Source organism: Megascapheus bottae, chromosome Y (genome assembly GCF_031878675.1).
Source record: "Megascapheus bottae isolate mThoBot1 chromosome Y, mThoBot2.hap1, whole genome shotgun sequence".
Lineage (NCBI taxonomy): Eukaryota > Metazoa > Chordata > Mammalia > Rodentia > Geomyidae > Megascapheus > Megascapheus bottae.
Window position 1 is genome coordinate 7,299,652 of NC_143548.1, and position 8,051 is coordinate 7,307,702.

Below are 8,051 nucleotides of genomic sequence, written 5' to 3' on the forward strand. Positions count from 1 at the left end.
TACTTTCGGGAGACAGTTTTTTACAGTGCAATGTGGCCAGTTATTATGAAGCTGAGGCCAGGGGCAACAAGAATGCCTAGACTAGAATTTTTATCTCCTCCCAGGCCTTAAGTTCCCACCTCCTAGAAACTCTGCAGCAGGTCCCCTCTCCAAGGCTTAGGCAGCCTAGCAGCTCATACCCGCTGCACTGGTGAGAGTTGTTCAGCCTCTGTTCTTAAAGAGGACCTGCCCAATAATCTCTAGGGAGAGACAAAATATAGATGTTGTGTCATTCTATAATGAGGGCATTATTTATGAGAAAATTGGCATAAAACTGCTCCCCCAATTTTAGGGACCACAGTTAACTTGGAAATCACATGACGCTGTATGGATGGATCAGTGGCCTATTGGCAGAAAAAAACAATTGGAGCCACTAAAATTGATACAGGAACAACTTCAGAATTCCCCATTTTTGTTATCAAAAAAGGTCAGGCAAATACAGGTTTATGCAGCCCATGGGGGCCACCCAACCAGGGCTCAGAAGTCTTTCATCAAGTCCTAATAATTTCTATACTATCGAGATAAAAGATTGTTTTTGTTTTTGTTTTTTCTATTGCGCTTCATCCATTGGATAAGCAGTATTTTACATTTACCCCCTCTCCTAACAACATTTTTTGGGAAATATGCCCACCTAAAAAGCAAAGGCCTCAGGAGGTAAGAAGAAATCAGCCGACCCCCTTATGTCTGCATGGTTTTTTTCTTTTTTTTTTTAATCTTTTTTTTTTAAGGAAGTGCACTGTGGGCCTAAAACACAGAGGAAAAAGCTAGACACAGAAAGCTCTCTAAGGCCTGGGTGTCAAAGGACACCTTGATCTCCTTCTGGGTTTCTTGTCGATAACAGGGCATGCCTGGGAGTCCCACCAGCAAGACATGTGTAAATCGAAAGGGGCTGTTTGGTGAGAATATTCATCTGAGTTCTTGTTTTTGTGTTAAGTGTATCTGATTGAGTCCAATTTTCTTGTTATGAGTCAATGTCTGGTTTTGTTTGAGAGCCTTTTGTAGGTAGGTTAGGATGGCCTTTGCCTGCCGGCCATCAGGGAATGGAAATCTCCATAGGGGAGGTGCCCCCTGAGTACAGGGCCCCATTATTCTGATAGTTTAAGGCCAGGCATGCCATCAGAAGGTTAGGAGTTACTTAAAAGTCTTTGCTTCTCTGTCTTGTTTTTGTTACATGTTTTTCCTTGGGTGTCCTTGTGTGGTGTGTGTGTGTGTGTGTGTGTGTGTGCTTGCACACACATCTTTGCTCTCTATTTGAATATATCTGGGAAGTAGATATCTGGGGTAGGTATCAAGCCTGGAATAGCCCCCTACCACTTGGATGCAGTTCAGGAGAGCTGAGGTCAGATAGCTTCAGGCTTAGTTTAGTTTACTCTTTCCTAACAACCTGCTGAAGTGAGAGTCTGGAGACAATTGGTGGCAGGACACAGACTTCAGTCTTAGTTCCCCTAGGTTTAATACTCCCACCAGCATGCATCTGCAAAAAAAAGTGTGACATCAGAAACAATCTCTGGAAAAATATATTTCAGCTAAGTTGCCTTGTTAGAAAGCTTTGTTTTAAAACTTGGTTGTCACCTGCAAGAGTAAGATTGGCAAACAAAATTCTCTTGACACTAAATGTATGGCTGATATTAATTTTGTGTGCTTTAAGATCTTTTAGTATGAATGGGTGTGAGTGGGTGTGAGTGAACATGTTAAATTGTCAATATGCTGTATAAAACAATGAATGAATTTATACTTAAAATACAAAGGTAATTGGGTAAATCTAAGTTTAAACTTGAAGAATAGTATTAGGTTTGAATGTTTCTAATGTCTCAAAGGATTATTGCATTAATTAAAGGGGACCTGGTTAAGAGTATTTTTCTAAAGATCCTGAAATCTGCATTTTAAAAATCTGGTATTGTAATGCATAGAGCTGTTTATTACTGTAAACACGGTATCCTGTTTAGCACAGAGGAACTAAATTTGGAATGTGGAATTTATTACCTTGAGTTAAGGTTTGTAGACAAGTGTCAGAAATTTAAATGTGAATTTGGGTATCATATCAGAAACTTTGCCTGTCTGTCTTTTAAAATTGTTTAGGTAATCAAATCCAAAAGAAAGGACCTGAAAACTTAGGATAGTCCTGTGAGCCTATCTTTGGGAGATATAGGTGAATTGGCAAAGGTGCAGCTCTGGGTTCCCCATGGTGGGACAGGCCCTAGGAAAGGTCCATGCATGGTGAAAAAGTAAGCTGGCACAAAGGCTGTTCATCTAAACCTCATCAGATGGGAACAGTGGACCATCTTCATCCTGTCTCTTTTTCCTTGCAGACTGACACTGGAAATCTGATGGTAAATGTGGGTAATGGGATTAGCATTTCTTAAACTGCTCCTTAAAGTATATTAAATTGGGAAAAGGGTTTTAAAAGAAATGTATAAACATTTATCTTCTCATGATTGGGTTTCATGCTACTTTACAATTAAATGTATTTTAGAAAAAGAAGGAAACTCAAGTCTGGACTTTTGGTGCACTGATGTTTGTAATTCTTGCATTAGGGAAAAACTGTTATTTGAGTTTAAACTGTTATTGGAATTCTAAGCAGTAACCTAACCAATACAAAATAAATAGTAAATAAATAAGTAATTATAAAAAATAAAAGAGACAGAAAGAAGGGAAAGTAGGACTACCAAAATGATTGCTTAATTGCTATTTCAGTTTGGTCTTTTAAGTTTATAACAATTTCCAGCAGACCCATGGAGGAGGACAGCAGATCCTTATTCAAATGTAATTTTGGCCCCTACCATGTTCCAAGTAAGATCATGCTTAAAGACTATTTCTGTATTGACCATCTTGTGGCTTTAATTGGAGTAACGTGGCCTTCTGAAGGACTCATTTTTCTGAAAACTGCAGTTCTGAGTTAGCCGGGACAGAGCAAAGTCCCTGTGAAACTGTGGCATCTAATCTAGCAGCAGAGTGCTAGTGAGGCAGAGTTGCATTGGAGCTCATAGTGGCAGAGTGCTAGCCTTGAGTTGGAGAGCTGAGGAAGAGCACACAATCCCTGAGTTCAGGTCCAACCACCAATGAAGTGAAAAGCCAATTCCTGTGTGAGACATTCCTGGGAAAAAAAAATGAGGCATCCACATGCAGAAAGCCTCTGCTTGGATGGCAGAGATGGTGTCAGATTCTAGAGCCAGTCATGTTTGGCCACTCAAAATTACTCTGAGCTGGGAGGTTTTTTTCCCCTGTCCAATCAAGCAAACTTATCAGAAAAACTGAACAGCCAAATTGAAAGATATGCGGATGACAACGCCAGCCTGATTATGGGGGCCGTTAGCTTGATAAACTTTATTCCAACCTCTCCCTTTCAAAAAATATTTGTTTTAGGGGGCAAGATGTGTCTCTTGAAGACAGCAGAATGATGGATCTTGCTTTTTGATCCAACTAGATAGTCTATGCCATTTAATTGGAGAGTTCGTTTGATTGATATTGAGGGTTAGGTTTGAGAAACATTAACTAGTTCCAGCCATTTTAAAAAGCTTTCATTAGGGCCTGTGGCTTGACAGTTCTTGCAGTACTTATTAGCTGTTATTATTTTTAGGTGCCATTCCTTTGTCAGTATCACGTTTGTGTTGGTTTTCAGTGTGTAGAACATCTTTGAGAATTTACTGTAATGCTTGTTTGGTTGCTACGTAATGTAACTTTTCCTTGGAATAGAAGGTTTTCATTGTTCCCCCAGTTATGAATGGGAGCTTAGCTGGGGTACAGTATTCTTGAATGGTAGTTATTTGTCTTAAGGGCATGATATATATCATACCAATCATAACATAAAAATGCAAATGCAAATGGGTAGAAAAAGAAAAAAAAGGTAAAAAAGGGTATTCTTCAGGTATTTTTTCAGGTAGGTTGGGGAAGGATAGGAATCTTGTGTCTTCACTAAATTCGGGATCCAAACCCTTCAAAACAGCACATTGTTCAATCACCAATGGGTCATTGAAGAGATCAGAACAGAAATTTAACAGTTTATATTCAACAGTCATACAATAGAACAAAACCTAGATATTTAAGGCCATATAGAATGACACTAAATGAAAGGACCACTAGGATATTGAAACAAAACCCATATAATGTGTGATTGTTGTTTTTAATGTATATGTTATTTCTCATCTCTTTTGCTCTCTTGGTTATCTCATATTGTTACAATATTTCACCTTGTTATCTGATATATTTTTATGTGCTTAATTGGTTATTTGAAATAAGAGAGGGGAGCAGGAAATCAAGATAAGTGGGAGAGGGAGGAGGGAAATGCGGACAATGACATGAAAAAGGGTATTAATATTTGTGAAGTAATGTATCCTCTATCTGGTTAATATAAAGTAACCTTTCTATTAATTACAATAAAATTATGTGAGAAAAATATATGACTAAAAAAAGAAACACCATCCCAGTCAAAGATTTTTTCTTCTTTTTTTCTTTTTACCATTAATATTTTTTCATATTTTTATTGTAATTAATAGAAGGGTTACATGATATTTGCCAGGTAGGAGATGCATTAATTCACATACATTGATACCCTTTCACAGGTCTTGATCCCCATTTTTTTTCTCCATCAGAAAGAACGACATTGCCCCATTCGTACGAAAATGGAAAGACAGAGAAAAAATCATAGTAAGTGAAGTAAGCCAGACCCAAAGATACATAGGCTCCATGGTTTCCCTCCTTTGGAACAATCAGGACACATAAGTATATATCTAGTATACAGGGGATCACAAAGGCACAAAAGCTATGTATGCATGACATGGCCACATGGAATGAGGCTAAGTTTAATGTACTCCAGGATAAGGAAACAGGAGGCTTATCTTAGTGACTGTTGTTTTCAATCACAAAATTGTTGCATCATGTGAAGTTATTTCTTTTCTCTTTTGTTTCCCCTTATGCTTTATCTCATGTTGTTACTGTATCCAACTTTTGTACCTGCTATCTTGTATATAAATGTATTTGTTTGTTTGAAAAAGGGAAGGTAAGGGATGAATGGGAGGGAGGGAAAGCAGGAGAAAAATATGGGAAGGGGTAACAATGTTCAAGAAGTAATGTACCCACTACCTGATGAATGTAACTGTAACCCCTCTATTCATCACAATAAAATAAAATAAATACAAAAGTGAACTATTGTCTTAATAGTAAATATTTCACTTTTATTAGTAAGTTCCACTTGACCTCAAGACAGTTAACATGTTAATTAAAATAACTCAGCATCTTCCTTCTTCACAGCAATATTGAAACTGGTTTTTGGAAACAGATCAACTAACTCTCAACTCATGCAAATGAATCGGCCCTTTGCAGATGATGGTCAAGATCACAACTGTAGAACAGTCCTTGAAGACTGGAATAACATTTGTTGAGTTCACCCTAGTTCTGTAAGTAAAAGAAATGACAGATTCAGTGACTAAAGATCACTACAATGTAATACCGTGTAGCAGGCTCTCTGTAAAATTATCTGTATAAGGCTATATGGATAATATTCATACATCCAATTTTCCCCTTTTTTGCCTGTTGCCAATGTGTCTTTCTTCTTTTCTAGATAGGCAAATTTAGATTGCAGCGTATATACTGATGGTGTGTAAATGGATGTTTACTTGAGTAAAATTTTCACAGACACTTTTCTATTCATCTCATTACTACTTCATATTTTGACTTGTTACCAAACACATTGATGCATCAAATTAATGTAGTTATTACCTCCATTTTTTATCAGTATATATGCTTATACAGAGTATACATGTAACATATACTACATATAACTATATAGCATATGTTCATAATACATTAATTTGCATTCTGCAAATATTGTAAGATGTATAGTCTCAGATAAAGGTATAGTGTAGGATATATAAAGTACTATATATTCTACAGGTATATTACATGGCATGAAACATATATAACAAAACATCCTATCCTATTTAGGACATGACATGTACTCTATATTTACACAGTGTATTATATACACACATCACATACACATTTATGTCTAATCACATACTAGCTAACTTTATGTAGACATTCTTGCATTCTTTTAACCGTCTGAAATAGTCCTAGATGGATCTAACAAATTAGGATTTTTGAGATGATATGGATGAATGATTCTCAAAGAAGTCTCAACATTAGGATCATGGTACAGTAATCTAACTTTGTCAAGACTACCCTATACGATTTTTGAAACATCTGGCAACTATGTTGAACGTAAGAGGTTTTGAAAGCTATCCTGTACAGTTTCATCTCAGCAATCAGTCAAACTGTCAATATAGGGAATTTTGTTCCAGAACTGAGATATCAAAACCTATTACTGGGTCAATTTTCTTCAAAACCATTTACATAAGTTGATTTCCAATAGAGGTATATTTAAAAAGAGGCTGATTACGCCCCGCTGGGTGACTTCCGCCACACCATGCACGTGGGCCGGGCCGGGGACGCCTTCGGGGACACCTCCTTCCTCCACAGCAAGGCCGGGGAGCCCGACGGCTAGTCCCTGGATGAGCAGGCCGCCGGCTCCTCCTCCAAGCGCAGCCTCCTGTCCCGCAAGTTCCGCGGCAGCAAGCAGACCCAGTCGGTGACCCGGGGGGAGCCGAGGGACATGCTGGGCTCCCTGCGGGACTGGGCGCTCTTCGTGAAGAACGCCATGTCCCTGCCCCAGCTCAAGGAGAAGGAGGCCGCCGAGAAGGGCGCCAGCAAGGTGCCCAAGAGCCTGTCGGTCAGCCTGGTGAAGAAGGCCGAGGGCGGCGGCGGCGGCGGCGGGCGCCCAGCGGAACGGGGCGGCGAGCCCCCATGCCCCCGACCCCCTCCTCGACGAGCAGGCCTTCGGGGACCTGGCCGAGCTGCCCACCGTGCTCAGGGCCAGCCTCGGGCTGAAGTACGCCGAGTCCATCATGTCCTTCCACATCGACCTGGGGCCCTCCATGCTCGGGGACATCCTCAGCGTCATGGACAAGGACGAGTGGGACCCCGACGCCGCCGAGGAAGATGGCCCCAGCGGCCCGCCCCGCGCGCCCCCGCCTCTGGCCGCAGCCCCTCGGCTGGGGGGCCAGAAGACAAGGCGGCCCTGGACCAGGCCTCCCTGGCCCCGCCCGCCCCGGAGGACGAGGGCTGGGCCGCCGCCGCCCCCAGCCCCAGCTCGGGCCGCAGCATGGGCAGCCACACCATGCAGGACAGCAGCTCCCTGTCCAGCGGCACCTCGGGCGTGCTGGAGGAGCGCAGCCCGGCCCTCCGGGGGCCCGACGGGGCCCGACGGGGCCCGGGCCGCGCCCCCGAGGCAGCCAGACAAGGAGTTCTCCTTCATGGACGAGGAGGAAGAGGATGAGATCCGCGTGTGAGGCCAGCGGGAAGGAAACCGCCCCCCCCCCCCCCAGGCTCTGGGCCGCATCTGTCCCCTGCCTCCACCCCGGTTGTGACCCTCGACCTTGCTCTGCAGGGGTAGCCACCAGCCATGACTGATCCTGGCCTCCACCCACAGGTAGGCAGAGATCCTGGACCTCACGGATGGCGGATGGCGGGGTGCTGGCTGAGCCCCAAGGAGAGCTTGGGGAATAGGGGGAATAGAGGAGATAGCATCGGTGCTGACTGGTTGCCTGACTTGGGGGCATCCCATGTCCACCCTTCAGTGCCTGTGTTCCAGCAAGAATCCTCCTTCCGGCCTTGTCCTCTGGCCTGGCCTCATGGATGCCAGACGTCAACCTGGGCTTTAGACACTTGGTTTCTGTTTTTCTCTCCTTGTGTTCCTGGTGTCCACCAGGACCGGGGCAGCAGTGACCTAAATGCCTCTTCCAGGAGTGAGGACAGGACGGGGGTGGGCAGCCCCCAGGTGTCTGGATTTTCAAGAAGGGGCCTTTCGGGGTGACAAGCTGACAGTCCTGGGCACTGCGCCAGGGATGCGTTTTTTTTCCTTATTGTGTTTAAATCCAAATAGAGCAATGCTCACAACAGCATTAATTAGATCCACAACCAAGGGGAATGAGGTCCTCATAGGAAACCTTTATACTAAG

The 8,051-nt window shown here is 42.8% G+C and overlaps 1 pseudogene; it reads left to right on the forward strand.

The window, feature by feature from the left end:
- Positions 1–2,771: 2,771 nt before the first annotated feature.
- LOC150040267 (cdc42 effector protein 4-like) lies at positions 2,772–7,822 on the forward strand (annotated as a pseudogene).
- Positions 7,823–8,051: the final 229 nt, after the last annotated feature.